The following is a 19,503-nucleotide window of genomic DNA, read 5'->3' as shown; positions in this document are numbered from 1 at the left end:
CTGATGTGCTACAAGGATTGCCACTCTGCTTGACTGCTGCTCTGGAAGAGCTATCTTTATGCTTTGCAGTGCTGCCCTGCTGCCTGCTGATTTCTGCTCTGCTGAGGACAAGGGCTAGACCCATCTCACTTGAACCCAGAGTGACTCCAAGGACTTGTTAGGTTGCCCCCTGTTTGGAAGTCTTAGGGCCATCAAAGAATTTCTACAACTCTGCAACAGCCCCATAACTGCCATTTGTGAGTCCTGCCCTGCCAAGTGGTACCAACCCAGGCCTGGACCCTTGAAAAATGATTTCTGGTGTCTAGAAGCATCAAAGTTGATGCAGTGATGACTTTGTGTTGATTTTAGCCAGGCGGAAACTCAACCAGAGAGGCATTCGGGTAATACCCTTGTTTTCATGTCCTCCTGGCTGACTGTCAGATTCTTCTGGGCGAGCTTCTGGAAGTGCGCCGTCTGGTTATGGAGGGACAGCAGGTAGCTGACCACATCCTTGGGCTCTCTTCTGGGATCTTAAACTAAGCTCCCATTCACCAAATTGTGGGGCCCTCCCACATTTTGCCCATACAGAAGCTCAAAGGGGCTAAAGCCAACCCCCTTATGCTGTACCTCCCTGTAGGCAAACAAAAGGCACGGCAGGAGGACGTGCCACTTCTGCCTCATGGGCTCTTGTAGGAGGATAATTATGCCTTTTAGAGTCCTGTTGAAACTTTCAACAAGGCCATTGGTTTGTGGGTGGTAAGGAGTGAAGAACTTGCAGGTTTGCCCACACTCCTTCCACATAGCCTTTATGTATCCTGACATGAAGTTGGTACTCCTATCAGATACAACCTCCTTGGGGAAGCCCACACAGTAAAGATCCCTATCAGTGTCCTGGCCACTGCAGGTGCAGTCACAGTCCTTAGAGGGCTAGCCTCCTGTTACCGAGTGGCATGGTCCACCAAGACCAGAACACATTTCTTGCCCATGGCTGTCTTGGGGTCCAGAGGCCCAATGATGTTGATGCCTATCCTTTTAAAGGGAGTGCCAACGACAGGAAAAGGTTGCAGGGTGGCCTTGCACTTTCCCCTGATTTGCCAATAGTCTGACAGGTAGGGCAGGACCTGCAGAATGCATCTGAAGCCTTCCTCATTTGGAGCCAGTACAAATGGGTGACAAGCCTGTACAACTTCTTGTCTTGTCCCAAAAGACCTGCCAGTGGCATATCAAGAGCCACCCCAATAAGAAGGTCCTGTAGCACTGGGGGACCACCAACATATGGGTTGCACCAGGGTCAGGAACCTTAGGCTCACTAAACAGGTGATGGTTCTCCCAGTGTATCAGGGGATTCAGATGCGTCACTAGCCAGAGCCCACTCTAACTGCACGATTATGTATTTCTTAAAATACTGTTTATAGCGAGACTGCAAAAAGTACCAGGGTGCATCAGATCCCGTCCAAAAACAGTTACTACTTGAGATCAGCAGGTTGCTGTATTCTATCTTGCTTGATTTTCACTGGAAGATTTATTCAGTGTAGATGGTTTTGCAAAGACCAGCCAATATTGACATTCACTCACCAAAATGGCAGGGGTAGTGGAAGTGACATTGTTCACCCTGTGCGCCCCCTTCCTGCTCCCAATAGGCACATTGAGTTGTCACCTTTGCAAAACTGTTAGCCCATTATTGCCAATTTGCTGGTTGGAGGCTGTTGTAATCAGTTCGAAGTTTTCAGGATGGGTTTAAAAAATAGGAGCAAGCAATAGTAACTAAATAAGCTAATTTAGGGGGTGAGCCCTTTGAAAACAGGATAACAAATACATCATAGCACAATTACATTGCAAAAATATAACATAATTAAATAGTAATATATACAAAAACATTATTTAAAATCCATCAAAAGAGATTAAACATTATAATATACCATAGTTTCTAGAATTAGAAAAATCCATTAGAGGAAACTCCAGAACCCAGTGTGCAACATCACGCTAGAATAGAATCAGTCAGTCAATCAAAAATTCGAAGTGATAGTCCCAGTCACTTCCTTTGGATCCAGAAAGCATATAAATAGAGGCTTAGTTCAAACACTATAACAGGGCTAGTACAGGTTAAGAATATTCTGAAAGCAAGTGACCTACCCCATGCCCTTCTTGCCCTTTTATGTGAAGCGCAAAAAAATATTAGATGGTTCATATCCTCAACCATATGTTTAAAAAGTGTTCAAAGGGCAGATTTGTCTGCATAATGCCTCCAATTATTGAAACACCTTCCACCAATCAATGCACCCAGCCTAAACTCAGGATCATATTGATCATGCAGTTGCGTTGCGCTTGCGCCATGCAATTGGGTGTAATGGCTACACAATATATATGTAAGGTTTATCAAGCCACATGCGTGGCTTGATAAATCCAGAGTAACACAACACAGCACAAATCTCTAAGTTGCGTTATCGTGCCCCAGGAAGGTGTTCCTTGGGTGAAGCATGGCTGTTCACACGTATCCACCCATTGATTTTGGTGCATTCTCATATTTACCATTCCTGCTAGACCTGGGAATGCATCAAAATGCTACGCCTCCCCAGGTTAGGCATAATGAGGAGAAATATCTTTATTTCTCCTAGTTGTTTCCTCTTTCGATGTGTGTTGCATTCTGCAGCATGCATAGAAAAAGGAAACTGCCTCAGAGGATTGCTTTTGTGCTGGAAGGTGTCCCTTCCTGCACGAAAACAATCCTGCTTTGAATACAGACACCCTTGAATCATGGTGCGAGGGTGCCTGCATTGGTGCTAGGCAGCCAAGAGTGTGCCAGCACATGGAAAGGATAATGTAAAGTACAAGGCATTCCTGCACTTTCCTTTCACTCAGCGCAGCATGGTGGCTTGCTGCATTATGCTGTTTGGATGCACCTTAATGTATATGGTTCTAGTCTGACAGGGATTAATGGCATCAATGTACGGTTCTAAAGCACATGCAAATTCGCAGTGCATGAGATTGTTAGGTTTGGAACTTCTAAGCCACAAGTCAATCTTATAATTCCAAAATGCAAGTTCAATGGAATCCTTAGAACCTTTGTGAATTGATGAAGGATGGCTCCAGAGGTTTGCCATTTCTAGGATCTTGGATTGTGGTTTTATATGTAATAACCAGAGTATGGAATTCGCCTTTACCATTGTTCATAATTTCTATTAGGGCTAACCTCTTTTTTAAACGGTTGGGGTTTGACTACAGCCTGACCCAAGAGTGGCGATGTTTTAAAACAGCTACATCTCCAACCTTTTTATGTCCTGTGCCAAAGAATAGAGGAATGGAAGGTGCACTTTGTGGTAGGCTAAACAAAGACCATATAAAACTATTCGCCTTGGTTGTTTGCCCACCTGTATTCCCTGGTCCCAAGATTTCTGCCCTGTGCTGAATTGTGAGCCACTGGTTCAAACTAGTCTGGCTGATGAATGGTGATGCCCTAAAACCAGTCCCAGGATTCTTGTCTCCAGTGCAGGGAAGACCTGGCTTGGCAGTTCGGGCTGGACTGTTCCCAGCAGGAACTGGATCAAGATTGATTTGCATATTGCTGGGTCAAAATTAGGGTGGCGTGGTGAACAAAAGAACGATGGATTAAAACTAGATCTTTATGACTGGGGTGAATGTTTGCATTGTTAAGCATTCCGTCTATCATTTGTTCCTTTTACCTTTGTCGCCCCAAGTGGGAACGGTATGCCCAGACATGGGTCCCGTGCTCACTGCGCCACTGGATTCAAGCTAGTCTGGCTGATGAGGGGTGATGTCCAGAAACCAGTCCCAGGATGCTTGTTTCCGGTCCAGGGAGCTTCGTTTTGGCTGGACTTTTCCCATGAGGAACAGGGTCAAGACTGATTTGCATATGGCTGGGTCCAAATTGGGGTGGAGTGGTGAGCAAAAGAACGATGGATTAAACCTAGATCTTGACTGGGGTGAATGTTTGCATTGTTCAGCATTCCGTGTATCATTTGTTCCTTTTGAATTTTGAGCCTTAGCATGCTAAATCTCCATAGCTGGGGAAACAGATCTAGGTGTTGTGGCTTTACACATCTTAGTGATTGCTGAGGCCCTCTATAGCAAAGTACTTTCAGTTTTTTAATTGTGATTTCCAGTAATGTGAGTTGTCTATCCTAATCCTCAGGTAATTAAGTCTGTCAACTTTATGCAGAAGCAATACCATCATCAAGGACCCACCTCTAAATGATGTATGAAAATTAAACATCATATACTTAGTTTTTGATTAAAATTAATCCCTAGCATCAATGTTCAAATCATAGAGTTTCCACAATGGGTTGATTCAGATATGTTCCTCTCTTTATTTTCGTTCTTCATATGAAATCCAAATACAACCATAATGGAATGTAGCCAACACATGCTTAGTCTATGGTAGGTATACCAATGACTTCATCAGGGCTACAAGATAAATCATATTCATTCTTAGTTTATTACATCATTGTCTAATCCAAAGTAATCACAACAGTGATGATAGCCAACAGGTAAGAGTGTGTAGACTCCAAGCACAAAGTCCAATAATACACCTAAAAAGGGGAGTCCCATGATCAGTTAGATTAATTGTCAGTATAAATAATTTAATGTGTACACTGAGTGAGAACAATAGGAAGAGAGATAAAAAATAAAAAAGGGAAAGAACAGTGTGGAGGAACTTCATAATCTCTATTAGCAAAATGTAAGTTGTGCCTCACTTCCACTGTGTTGTGAACAAACACCAAGATCAGCCATAACAAATCTATACAATTTTAAACTACTCGCCAATTGTTTCGAATATAAAGGTAAAGTTGTAACAATATGCAAACACGTGGCATGAAACACACCCAAGAGTGGAGCCCTCTATAGGCCAGCACCTAAACTGCTATCCTTTCCAAATTTGGATCCCTATATAGTTGCTAGGGGTATGTGTGCACACTGAATCGCACCCACTGTAACAATGCAAGTCCCAAACAGGACCTAACAGTTTCAAAAAACAAGCACAGGTGCACCACACTTCAAAGGGTCGGGAAGAGCAATAATATAATTCATTCCCCACATCAAAGTTATTCTAAGATAGTTCATTTTTATTCAAAAGTTATAGTAATTCATCTTGTCTTTTTAAAATACAGAATTGTAGATACAAATTGATCTTGACAGCACAGCCGACGCGTTTCGTCCTAGAAGCGGACTTCTTCAGGGCACGTATGAGACGCAAGAACTAATCAGTCCTATTAGGCATGACTAGATACAATGCCAGATCCGTAAGAAACTGTAGACAATCTCCCTTTATTTCATATGTAGGACACAATTATTTTAGAGCGTAGTATTCTCTAGAGACATCATATTCTCAGAAGTTGACCAAATCACGTCATTCCCAATAAATTCTTGTTGTATAAAACGGAAGAAAACAGTCTTCACAGTCGGTATAAGGCTGTGACGAACGCCCGAATGGTCCGGGGATAACGGCTGGCGGGCAGAGGAGAAATGACGATCAATTTGTATCTACAATTCTGTATTTTAAAAAGACAAGATGAATTACTATAACTTTTGAATAAAAATGAACTATTTTTGAATAACTTTGATGTGGGGAATGAATTATATTATTGCTCTTCCCGACCCTTTGAAGTGTGGTGCACCTGTGCTTGTTTTTTGTAAAGTTGTAACAAGTACACAGTAACATATACTTCCTATATGGGTAATGTAATGCCATTAGTGCTTCCATAGTTAACTAGAATCCAAATTCTCTAAAATTCCCATAAGAGTCAGCTCCTTTTACCATAGTCATCATCATCAGTGTGGCTGCCAACCCAATTCACGATCAGAATTCTCCAACACAAGTCTTTTAAGTATACTGTTTGTAAATAAAATATGTATGTACATAGAATCATAACATATCATTAAGTAATGTTTGGTTACTGAAAAATATCAGCACCCTCCCAAATCAAACATGTCATGTACATCGTGCTCCATATTAAGTGAAATAATATATAGCGCTCACCAATGTTGCATCATAAACCTCACAATTCCTATCCATAACTCCATTCTAAGCAACAGCAACAAAAATCACACAAAATGCAGCATGCTCCTTGGTTCCCACTCATGTTTACTCCATGTCGGTGACGTAAGTGGCATCGCAGTATTTCACCACTAGTTGGAATACTAATCGAAACATTCCTCCGTTTATTTACACATATGTAAAAGCCCCCTGAATCAATCATGTATCTCTCATGTCAGACTTAGTCTATTAGCACTCCAGTTCATAATGTCATCCACTTTCCCTAAGACGTGGAATGGTGTCGTCCAGACGCTGAAGAGTATGAGGAAAATACTGGACATAAGCATATATAATATTGAATACTCAGTGCAAATAGATTCCCCAATAATATAAATATCCACACAACATACTTCAAGAATCTTGATAATATTATGTTCTATTCACTCATCAAAATGAGTTCCCGCTCAATTAATATATTCTGTTCACGCTCTAACTAAGCATAATTATATTATCAAAAAGAGTCCTAATAAACACAAAGGGATTGCTCATTACAACTTTATTAATTACAGTGTACCAATGCAATCAATCCAAACACCAATGTGCTTAACCCGTATTGAATATCTCTAATGCTTCAGCCATATTGCAAATTCATATGCCCGTCTCTTGCATATTAACATGTTGAGTACGCTAAATAAGCGTTAATCATAAATTATGGTTGCGCAGACTAAAACTGTAATTGTAAAGTGGAACATATGTGGAGTAAAACATCCCTCTGCATTTCTAATTAAAACTATAAGCAGACACTGAGTGTTTATAGTGCAATTGCATCATTCATTCCAACCGGTAAATCAAGTCTTAAACCCACTAAATATAACTGACATCATATCGTAGTACAGGCTTAAACGTTGAACTCTTGCCAGCAATCTCAAATCCCTCCCCAGGGAGTACTCAATCAACATGGCGTGTCACGTCCTCGTCATCTTGAAGTTCCTATTTATACCATAGGTGTTGAAAGAGGGGAACAACTGTGTATCTGCACGTTTCGAGCCATATTAGCGTGGTCTCCAAACAGGCAAACTCTAACATGAGTCCGATTTGCGCGACTCAATAATCGTATTATTAACCTGCAATTTGTCTTGAAAATTGTAAGGACCAACTCAACATGGCGATGACACAGCGGAGAATGGAATAGAACCAAGCTGTTTCCTGTTCATATCAAACCTCATAGCCCCGCAATCAATAGCCCATCTACTCTGACAAGGTTTAACAGCCCAAACTCACTTGGGTCCATTGAGACCAACATAATGTGTGAACAAAATTATACCCATAATCATGATCTTGCATTTTCCATAAGACCACACAACCCGCCCACACCTCTCATTCAGATGTGGTACCGTAGCACCATCGTTCCTGGGCAAACGTCCATAAGTATCTACACCTATTGTTGCCATAATCAAACTGATCAACCGGTCTGGTAAGGACCTATATTTAATGAGCCCCAATATATCAATCTAGATAAAGTGCAGAAGTGAACACCTTATTCCTACTAGGAACATAGGGGGTCATTAGGATAGAGAATGGACTGGAGTGCGTCTGCCTTCCTGGTGGGCACTGGGACCGTCTGTCATGCATGCGGCGGTCCCGCACACCCGATCAGCATGCAACCGCCACCATGGCGGTCGGAACTGGCTTTTTAACATTGCGGCGGGGCTGCTGACAGCACCCAGTGCACCCTCACCTCCCTTCATAACAAGGGGTGCCCACACTGGGCCCCCGTAACAAATCCCCACCTGCCTTTCCATTGTGTCATCGCCGCCATGGAAAGGCCGGCTGTAGCCAGCATCCTAATTTGGTGGACGGTGCCTGCTAGGCACCGCCACCATTCTAGGCTATCTGGCCCATCCGCCAAGCAATCTGTAAGATAGATTTTGGCGGTCCCTTGGCGGACGGTCTTTGCGTCTGCCAAGGTCTGAGCCCGATTCCCTCCACCATCGTAATGGAACATAAAGGGTCATTAGGATGGCGAATGGACTGGAGTGCGTCCGCCATCCTGGTGGGCACCAGGACCGTCCACCGTGCATGCGACAGTCCCGCGCATCCGATTAGGATGCAACCATCACCATGACGGTCGGATCTTGCTTTTTAACATTGCGGCAGGTGCTGCTGACAGCAGCACCCGCCGCATTGTTAAAATACCATGGTGTGCATTTCACTGCACTACGTGGCAGGCACCACACGGTGCCTGCCACGTTGTGCTGTGAAATGTAGGGGGTTACCATGGGTACCCTCCAGTGCACCCTCACCTCCCTACATAACAAGTGGGACCCGCACCGGGCCCACGTAACAAATCACCACCAGCCTTTCATGGAAAGGCCAGCTGTAGCCAGCATCCTAATTTGGTGGACGGTGCCTGCTAGGCACCGCCACCATTCTAGGCAATCTGGCCCGTCCGCCAGGCAATCTGTAAGATTGCTTTTGGCGGTCCCTTGGCGGACGGTCTTTGCTTCTGCCACGGTCTGAGCCCGATTCCCTCCACCATCGTAATGCGGCAGGGGGAATGTCGCGGTCGGATTGCAGAAGGACCGCCACCGCATGGCTGGCGGTGACAGGACTTGCGCAATCGTAATCGGCCCCATAGTCTCCTACAATTCCAGACTTCCCTTTTTGAACTCTGAGAGAAAATCTATGTAAAAACAGAATATTCAATAGTAATATCGATCTTTTAAGTATCATTCATGCATACAGTTCCATGTCCACATGAAATGAGGAAAAAAAGAAGGAAAGCCACGCATAGTACATGTCTCTAAATTCACGATGCGTCATAATTAATATTCAGCTGTCCAAAGGGTACTCCAAACCCACAGTCAAAACGTCATACAAATGTAGGAATAGCAGTGTCAATATTATCACACCAAAACAATTAGAAAGTGGATAATAAGTGTCCTTATAAACCTATAACCTCATTAATGAAGATGTTATTTATATATTTGTTATGGCTGAGCTTGAAGTTCGAACACAACGCAGTGGAAATGTGGCACAACTTAAGATTTGACAATAGCGATTATGAGGTTCTTCCACACGTTCTTTCCCTTTTTTATTATAGTCTCTCTCCTTATTGTTTTCATGGAGTATTCACAATCAATTCTTTATACTGACAATTAGGTTCACTGATCACTGGACTCCTCTTTTGGGTGTATCCATCCATGGTACTAGACTACGGACACCCTGGATGTCCATGGCAATTTCTGTACACTACTTTGTGCTTGGGGTCCATACACTCTTCCCTGATGGTTAGCATCACTGTGGGGATTATTTTGTATTAGAACAACAACGTGATAAACGAATGATGGTTATGATTAATCTTGTAACCCTGATAAAGTAATTGGTATACTAACCATAGACAAAACATGAGTTGGCTACATTTTGTTATGGATTTATTTGGCTGCATATGAAGAAAAAAAATAAAGAGAGCAACATATCTACATTAACTTGTTGTGGAAACTCTATGATTTTGATATTTGTGCTCGGGATTGAATTTGATTGTTAATGGGGGCACTTTTGTTGCCTACTTGGAAGTTCGGAGTAGCCGTTTCACATCCTCGGAGCATCAATTTGGACTTTGTGCGTTAAATAGTGAATACGGTTGTGTGCAGAGATTATCCTGCCACATCACTTTTTGTATTAATTCGTTTGTGATGTGTTCACCTATAAATCTCAGAGGTCACAGAAATAAGAAGATTTTTTAAAAAGGTTCCGCAGACACACTGGGCTGTGACAAACCAAAAGGGAGTCATCTGCATATAAAAGGGCTGGTGTAGGAGTCCCTTCCAATTTAGGAGTGTTGGGAGTGTTGGAAATAGGGTTACTAGTTGAGGGGGTGAACCCTACCCAAGCAGCTCAACAGTTTCTGCCAGGGTGAAGTTCACAAGAATACCCCAAATTCACCAGTACTTAACCCTCTAGTAGCTTCTCACACAAGCAGTCAGGCTTAACTTGGAGGCAATTTATAAAGTATTTATGCAGTTTCAAACAATAATAAAGTGAAAGTACAACTGAAGAAAAATCCCACATCAATTTCGAAAAATAGAGCAAAAATTATTAAATTATTTGGCACCAGAATGAAAAAATATTTCAGTAGAGTTAACAAGCACAAAGTGCCACTCGTGGTTATCTTGTCGTGCAAGAGGGGTGAACGTCACAAGTTCAGCCCAACGACGATGGAACTTGGCCCTGATACACTTGCTTACTTACTTACTTATGCCTATTACCCCTCCTGGGGTATAGGCCATTAAACAGGAGTCTCGCCATCTCTCTCTTGGGCTTTTCTTTCAATCTGATTACAGGTGCAACTCATCTCCTTGCAATTAGCCTTGAGGCCTCAGTGCCAGATGTTTCTTGGACTTCCTCTGTTCTCCTTGCCTGAGAGTTCCAGGTCAGGGGTTGCTTGGTGGTATTTGATGCGGGCTTGTAGAGGGTGTGGCCTATCAAGCCCCAGCATATTTTCATGATTTCTTCACGAGCAGGGAGTTAGAGTGTCTGCTGCCATAGGTCATTGTTCCTGATGGTGTTTGGCCAGCAGATTTGGAGGGCTTTCCTCAGACAGGTGTTCATGAAGGTCTGGACTTTGTTGGTGGTGGTAACTGTTGGCCTTCAAATTACTGCTCCATATAGAAGGACCTATTTTACATTGGTGTCAAAAAGTCTCATCTGGTTTGCAGCTTTAGGTTCTTGGAGCTCCAGATCTTCTTTAGCTGAATGAAGACAGCCCTTGCTTTGCTGAGTCTTGCCTTGACAACGGCATCTCTGCCACCCTGCTTACCAATTAACACTGCCCAGGAAGGTGAAAGCCTACAAGAGTGACTGCAGTTGTGCTGGCCTTAGAAGCCTTTAGGATCTTGGTTTTTTCCCTGTGAATGTTGAGGCCAAGTTGTGCTGATGTGGCTGCTGCATTGTCCCTCTTCTCTTGCATCTGCAGATATGTTTGGGAAAGTAGATGTGGGTCATATGTAAAGTCCAGGTCTTTAAGCTGCATCCAAGGTGTCCATTGGATCCCATTACTTCTCCTAGCTGTGGATGTCTTCATGATCCAGTCTATAGCCAGAATAAAAAGAAAAGGGAGGCCAAACAACCTGGCGGACTCCATTCCTCACTTCAAAGTCTTCTATGAGTTGTCCTCCATGGACTATCTTGCAGGTCATTCCCTTGTAAGAGTTCCTGCTGTTTCTTACAAGTTTTTCTAGCACACAGTAGTGCTGGAGGTATTTCCAAGAGGTCTCTCTGTCCATGCGGTCCAATGCCTTTTCATAATTGATGAAGTTGACATAGAGGAAGAGTTCCATTTGGTCGACTGCTCACTGATGATGTGCAGAGTTGCAATATTGTCTGTGTAGGATCCATTTTTGCAGAAGCCAGCTTGCAGGTCTCGCAACAGAGAATTTCATTTTCTGTGCATGATGACTCTGTTGAACACTTGGCCTGCAGTTGATAGAAGAGTTATACCTCGGTAGTTTGCACAGTTACTCAGGCCACCTTTCTTGGGGATCTTGATGAGATAGTACTCCTTCCAGTCTGACAGCACATTTTACTCTTCCCAGATCCTTTATCCAAACCATGGGTAGAGCATGTTTACTAATGATTCAATGTCTGGCTTCAGTGTCTCTGCAGGAATGTTGTCAAGTCCTGTTGCCTTTCCTTTTCTCAGATATTTGATGGTTTGCTTTATTTCTTCCTTGGTGGGTCTGCTGCAGTCAACTGGCAAGTCCTTGTCAGCTGGCTGCATGCGTGGTGGAGACTTTGGCATGGGCTGGTTCAGCAGTTCTTCAAAGTGCTCCACTCATCTTCATTGTTGGCCTTCATTACCCATGATTGTCTACGCAGCTTTTTAACTGGTCCTTCTGGCTTGCTGTATCTGTCGGAGAGTTTCCTTGTTATGGTATAGAGTTATTTCAAATTTCCATGGCATGCTGCTTCCTGGGCGTCTGTGGCAAGACCATTGATTAATTTTTGCTTTTCTTCTCTTATGCTTGTCTGTGCTTTGCCATTGGTTTTGGTGTATTCACCACAAACTTTTGCTTGTTCTGCTCTTGTTCGCTGGTATTGACTGCAGCTTTCTTTTCCTTTCGCTCTTGGATTTTGCGGAGAGTCTCGTGGAAATTCATTCTTTATGCTGGAGTTTCTTGGGATCCAGTTTCCTCTGGAATGTTGATGTTACTGTTTCTTTTGGCCAGGTACAGGGATTAGGTTAGTCCCACTGAAAGTGTTACCTTCAAAGTCCAGCACGAAGAATTAATGGCGGAATGGGTGGCGAAGAGCAGGGAGAGCATTACAGATGGTCGTGGATGCAGTGTGAAAAGCAAGTTGGGCATCCTGGATGGTTGCAACTGTAGCTTGAAGATCCTGTCAGGCATTGAAGACAGTTGTTGCTGAAGCTTTGTTAGGCGTCGCTGGCAGTCGCAGTGGCGTGAAGATTCGAGTTCACCAGTGCTTTGTTTTGGTGGGTGGAACAAGATGACGTTTGTGGTCACAAAGAGCCCACAACTCCAGGATTTAAATTTTTGTTTGGATAGGAGCTTAACTAATGCCACACCAAGGGTCCAGGGCCCAAGGGGCATGTTTTGGGGGTCAGGGACTCACTCCTGCAGAGGCTAACAGGGCTCAGGCAGATCCAGTTGCAAGTCCAGGCAGCATGTTCAGGCAGCAGGTCAGGTGGGAAGATATAGGGAGCGTCTGGAGCTTGTTATGTGCCTGTAGCTCAGAACAGGTGGTCAGACAATTGACCCTTGGAGTCACTTTAGACTGGGATGAAGGATGGAGGTCCAGTCTTCATTTTCAACAAACAAGGCAGCAGGCAGCAGAGCAGGAGAGTAGTGTGTAGCAAATTGGCAGTCCTCCTGGCAGCAAAGCAGCACATCAGTCTTTCTTTTGTAGTATCCACAGGTCCTGGAGTGTTCTTGAGAGTATATTGAAGAGTTGGGTCAGAGGGTCCACTACTTATATATTGTGCCAGGAGACAATCCAAATAAAACATGTTCTCTTCAGTAAAGCCAGTGTAAATTGGCCTTGAATTCAATCTCTTTTATAACATGATGTATGTATAGGGAGAGCAAAGTATGGTCAAGCACACACCATATAAAGCAATAAAGGGAGACAACAAGAATAAAATAGAAATGTGTAGTTTTCCTTATTAATATTCTGCAGCATGACTTCACCAAGAGCAGAGGGCCCGATTCACAGAACGAACTTACAAAATCCTAAACTTACTACCATTTTCGTATTCACAGAATGCACTTACTCATATTCGTATTCACAGAAGACTCTTACTCACTTCGGTATTCACAGAAGTTAGGAGTCCTAACTTTAGGACTCCTAAATGACTTCTGTGAATACCGAAAGTCGTAAAATTAGGATTTTTCTCAGTTTAGGAGTCCTAAAGTTAGGACTTCTAACTTTACTACTACTAAACTGAGAAAAATCCTAATTTTAAGGCTTTCGGTATTCACAAAAGGCATTTAGGAGTCCTAAAGTTAGGAGTCCTAACTATACTACTACTAAACTGAGAAAAATCCTAATTTTAAGGCTTTCGGTATTCACAGAAGGCATTTAGGAGTCCTAAAGTTAGGAGTCCTAACTTTACTACTACTAAATTGAGAAAAATCCTAATTTTAAGACTTTCGGTATTCACAGAAGGCATTCAGGAGTCCTAAAGTTAGGAGTCCTAACTATACTACTACTAAACTGAGAAAAATCCTAATTTTAAGCCTTTTTGTATTCACAGAAGGCATTTAGGCGTCCTAAAGTTAGGACTCCTAACTTCTGTGAATACCAAAATGAGTAAGTGCCTTCTGTGAATACCAAAATGAGTAAGTGCCTTCTGTGAATACCAAAATGGTAGTAAGTTTAGGATTTTGTCCTAAGTTAGTTCTGTGAATCGAGCCCAGAGTGATCTACTCCTCACAAGCAGACAGAAATCAAATGGATAAACAATTATTACTGATAGAAATGCCGGAGCCTTCTTTGAACTTTTACTAGTATTGAGTTAGATGTTTCAGCACTGATTTACAAAGGTATGTAAGAGTATGTTAAAGTATGCTCCAGTATTACTACTTCTCTGAACAGGCCCCTATATCTGATATGTTGAAAATGTCCATTCACAAACATGTATAGAAATCAAAGAAAGGAAACAAGCATTGTAGAGCCCAGAATTACTTGACAGAACATTGTTAGAAAGGGGAGAGTCATAAATCCTGTAAGGGATGCGTTCAGCCCACAATGGTAGGGACGTGCTTTCTGTCGCAATCTAAAAATCCCCTACTCAGGTAAGATGAGGATGAGTGTATTTAGAAACAATTTAGTGGCATGTAAACCAGGTGCAATATTCAGTGAGAGGTTTCACTCCTTAGTGACAAGAGGAGGGACCCCTGAGTCATGTATTTCAGTGTCACCTTTAAACCAGTACATGAGCGTAATGGGCTACAGTATACCCTTGGAAGTGAAATGAGGGAGCGAGGGCTGTGATATGCCCCTGTTCGCGGCGGTCCCACCGTATCTCAGTATCTTAACCCCAAATCCGGAATGAATAGTGCACCTGGTTTACATGCCACTAAATTGTTTCTAAATACGCTGATCCTCATCTTCCCTGAGTGGGGTACATTTTAGATTGCGACAGAAAGCATGTGCCTACCATTGTGGGCTGAACACATCCCTTACAGGATTTATGACTCTTGATGTGGGTGTTTTCTACGACTGGTTGGATACCGGCATTACCCAACCTAACGGTTTCCAGGTTCTGATTTTGGGCGACATTTTAACATTGCGCGTTGGGTCAACAATCCAAAGTTTGAGAGTCGACATTCACAAACATAGAAGCCTTGAAAAAGTTACAACCGTGACGAAACATGTGTTGGCTTCCATCATCGTTTGCCAACAAGGACGTGTCAAGAAAGGGAACTCCAAATGTCAATTTGTAATAGTATTGTGTTATGTGAAACAATATATGTTTGTGCTTTTTCTGTTGGATTGTGTTGTACCAAACAGACCACTGTATCTTGAGAAAGACAGTGTTATTGAAAATTAAATTGAATTTTGCATAATTGATTCTCTAGATTGTTTTCCCGTGAGCTGTGAGTTTTTGACACATAGACATGTATCATTACTAATAAATAGAAACGTAAATTTTGAGAGTGCCGAGGTACAGCTGTTTTGTTAAGCTTAGCACGGCAGTTCAATTGAACTTCCGTATGGTGACATCCGTTGTAGTGGGGTGTTCATGATTTGTTACCTCGAGGGGCACCAATACTAGTATTTGTTCACGGACTAATTCAAATATATATGTTACTTGGAATTGATGTGCTACTGTATATACCACCACTACCTCTTGTATATATTGTATACTTATAAGTCTGTTATCCTTACTGTTAGAAATGGGATTTCTGGTTGGCTTGGGCTTGCGCCAAAGCCAGACAGAAACCACCTCTCTAGTCAGGGCTGGGGAGTTACACGCCAAAGATAACCCCTGCTCACCCCCTTGGTAGCTTGGCACGAGCAGTCAGGCTTATCCCTGAGGCGATGTGTAAAGCGTTTGCGCGCGCACCCAGCAACAACACCCAAGGCCCACCACAAAGGAAACTCCACACAAGGTATTCTATAAAAATAGCCTTTGTATTATACACAACACATTAGATAAAAACACACACTCTACAATGTGCCAACAGGCACGGGCAGAATTTACAAGGGATTATATATACAGGGGACAGGGCCACATGGACCACTGTCAGGAGTTAGCACTTAGAACATAACACAAATTACCAAGTGTACATGTAGAACATAACCAGTATCTACTGGCGCAATAATGACCTCAGCGTCATCACACTAGCATCAGGTATAAAACCTATCCTGCATCCATCACAGGGGCATAAATCACATTATGCAATTCTCGCAAGTCTAACGCCTTAGACCTAGCCACCTAAGTATACCTACACTAGGGGCGTACATAACACAGGGAAGTACATTCTCCCTACCATCAACCTAAACAAGGTAAAACAACCTCCTAGGCAGAAATCCTATCTAGAGGTATGAAATACAGGGAGCGCAAAATATACTATACACAGTACATTTCCCAACCCCATAAGCATGAACACAAGGTGCGCAAAACATACTACACCGTACATTTCCTAGCACCAAAATCGCATTAGAGTCCAGGATGCGCCAGAACCTAAACGTAGCAGCTGCCCACTACTTGCTGGGCAGCTGGGGACAAGCACAGGGCCTAAACGCTGCAGCTGGCACTAAGTGCTGCACAGCTGTGGAAGTAAAATGAGGCATGGGCCCTCCAATGGTCCTTGATACACTGTCACAACGTTGGAGCCACCTAGGCTCTAGAAACAATAATGCCCCCTTGTTGGAGCCATCTGGCTCTGGAAATACATAGCCCCTCTGGAGCGCACTGGCTCCGTGATTAACTGGGGCCCCGAGCGTTGGAGCCCTCTGGCTCTAGAATACTGATGGCCCCGTTGGAACCTTGTGAGCCCAAACCATAAGATTGCCCAGAATAACGTGGGAGCGGCCCGCTGCAAGACGGGGCCGCTCGAAAATGGCATTACCGCATCGTGCCTCAATCAGGCACCAACCAGAGGCCATACGGAGCATCCCCCCCAGCCCCTTCTTACTCACCGGGCTGTTCTCAGGGGGGACTCCTCTCCAGATGCAGCAGGCAGCAGGCGGGGCTCTCTCTTGCTCATGAGAGCCTCGCCGAGGATTCAGCTGCCACCACTCTCGTCGCAGGCTTCACCGGTGCAACGGGCGGGTCTCTCTCAACACCATGGGAGCCCCTCTCGGCCCGTAACCACGCCTCCTTACTTCAGCTGGTCACCCGGGGCTCTCCCTCGCTCTCGGGAGCCCCGGTGGAAGACAATGGCTTCTTCCGCTTCCCGGCTCGCTGGCCGGAAATTCCCTCGCGCTGGGCCAAGCCCCGCCCACGTCTTGGCACGGGCTGCCTGGCTTCCGGTTCTCCCGCGACTCGAGCCACAGCGGTGATCGAGGAGACAGTTACGTCGCGGGGTGGGCACCCGCGACGTGAGAAATATTAAGAAGGCGGCCATGATGTGGGGTGGGCACCCGCGATCATCACGGGCAAAGTCGCGGGGTGGGCACCCGCATATACTTAACATAAAGCGGAGTAGGCTCCCGCTATTAACGACCAAAGAAGCGGGGTGGGCACCCGCGAAAGCACGCATCATGGGGGAATCCCTACGCTGGGGATTCCCTCTCTCTTGCTCGTTGTGCAGCGCCGTGCTGCGAGGCCCACGCGCTCCCAGGGCGCTTGGTAGGCTGTAACAAGCCTTGGCAAAGGGAAAAGTTCTAATCAGTCCTGGGCATTAGAAAAGGGAGCAAAGCAGCTCCCAGCAAAGGAGTCTTTGGAAAGTATGGGGCAATGGCAAAGAATGGTCCCAGAAGTCCTCCAGCGTCCAGGGCATCCAGGGGCTGGGCAGGGCCCAGGGAGGCAAGCCTTCCCCTGGGCCCCAGCAGCATCGCGCCCCTGGTAGATTCAAGTGCAGAACAAGAACATTTTGTAAGGGGACACAGCCCCTTTTTATACACCAAATCCCTTTGTTCTGGGTTCAGGGTGAGGGGGAAAACCAGTCGCAGCTGGTTGGGGAGCACCCTTGATGTGCTCAGCCCCTCACTCTATTCACTGGCAGGGCTAGGGTCGTCAGTCGCACCACAGGGGGCGGAGCCAGCAGTGTGTGGGGAAAACCCTGCCCTATTCAGGTCCAAGGTGCACTCCTCCCCAGCCATCAGCATGCTAATCTCACACTCACCACTTGGGCAGACCCAACCAGACTCCTGGAGCCAGGCTCACCAGCCAGCTCCAGCCAATCACACGCCAGACGCACTGCACACAGAAGTGCCCACTTCTAGAAGTGGCACTTCCACACTAGGTACATGCACGCCGCACACATCATCGCGCAGCATTCAATCACACGAGTCTGCACATACCAAACTCGGGCCTGCACACCCCACGCATCAGGAACTACCAGGACACATACATTACCCCATGCATTCCTATGGGAGGGCAGGCCAACCTCAACACACGCACGCACTTTACCCTGGGACACAGCGGTAAAGTGCGCAGAACTTAAAAATCACTACACCATGTCATCAATAAAAGCAAAAAAAGTTCAGGGGTGAACCGGCCAGCAGGGCCAAGTCCAACACTTACGTTTTACATCATTTCTGGCGCTACATGGCTACATAGTTTGGCACATATCCTACATGGCATTCTTGCATGGATGTTATATGCCCATTTCATTACGTATTATATGTTACCCTACATTAGTGATCCTATTATTTCAGTGGGTGGTCACCTATTTTGTTTAGTTGGTTGGACAACTCACACTCTTACATGAGGGTGGTCTTAAATGTTTAGTGGGTGGTAATCACCCATCTCAAGGTTTGTAGTTACCCTCTTTAATTGTTAACCGGTGTGTAAGTCACCCTGTGCTCCACGTACCAATGTGTTTGTCAAATGATGTGTTAGTCACCTTGTGCTGCACATTTGTTGTACGGTGTGTAAGTCACCCTGTGCTACACGTACACATTAATTTGTCAAACGGTGTGTAAGTCACCTTGTGCTGCACGTTTGTTGTCTGGGGTGTAAGTTACCCTCTGCTACACGTTTGTTTTTACAGTGTGTAAGTCACCTTGTGCTGCACGTTTGTTGTATGGTGTGTAAGTCACCCTGTGCTACACATATACATTTATTTGTTAAGTGGTGTTAAACTCATCCTGTGCTGCATGATTTTTTGTATGGTGTGTAAGTCACACTGTGCTACACATATTCATTTGATTGCTAAATGGTGTGTATGCTACCCTTTGTTGCACGTTTGTTGTACGGTGTGCATGGAACCATTTGTCACAAGTGTCTTTTTCTGCCGTTAGGTCATAGTGGCTGTATGAGTAGGAGTCAACCATCTTTTCATTTTCCCTCTAAACTCTTGTATGCATAAGAGCTTGGTTGGGTGTGGGTATTCCCTATGCTTTCAGGTCTCTCCACTCACCCATGTTTTGGGGATTTTATTTCTGGTGTCCTTCAACCATTTCTACTATGCTTTATTAAATTTATATAGGAGGAGAATGTGTGAAATATTATATTATCTTGTATATTTTTCTGCGCATCTCCTCTTTGCTTCTTTATTCCTTATGGATATTTTCTATGCTTTTCTTTGTCTTCGTCTTGTACTTCTTTCTATTCCATTTTCTTCTTTTCCCTTGGGTATTTTCTTGTGCATCTTTATATTTTCCTTTCTTGCTCACGGCGGTCTTTAATTGTATCTATACTTTTCTTTCAGTTTTTGGATTGATTCCTTCTTGCTTTTTCTTTAATGCTGCTTATTTTTCTTTCTTGGGTTTTTCTTGTTAGAACCTTATTTAAGTTTGCGGTTTCATTTTTGTGTTTTGGAAGAAAGGAGGATATGTAGTAATCTGTATTGTAATTATATTGTTACTTTCTCCATAGCTGTTCAGCCAGTGTGAAT

Source organism: Triturus cristatus, chromosome 5_2 (assembly GCF_964204655.1).
Source record: "Triturus cristatus chromosome 5_2, aTriCri1.1, whole genome shotgun sequence".
NCBI classification, from domain to species: domain Eukaryota; kingdom Metazoa; phylum Chordata; class Amphibia; order Caudata; family Salamandridae; genus Triturus; species Triturus cristatus.
The sequence above is the reverse complement of the archived record's forward strand: the minus strand, read 5'-3'. Positions refer to the sequence as shown.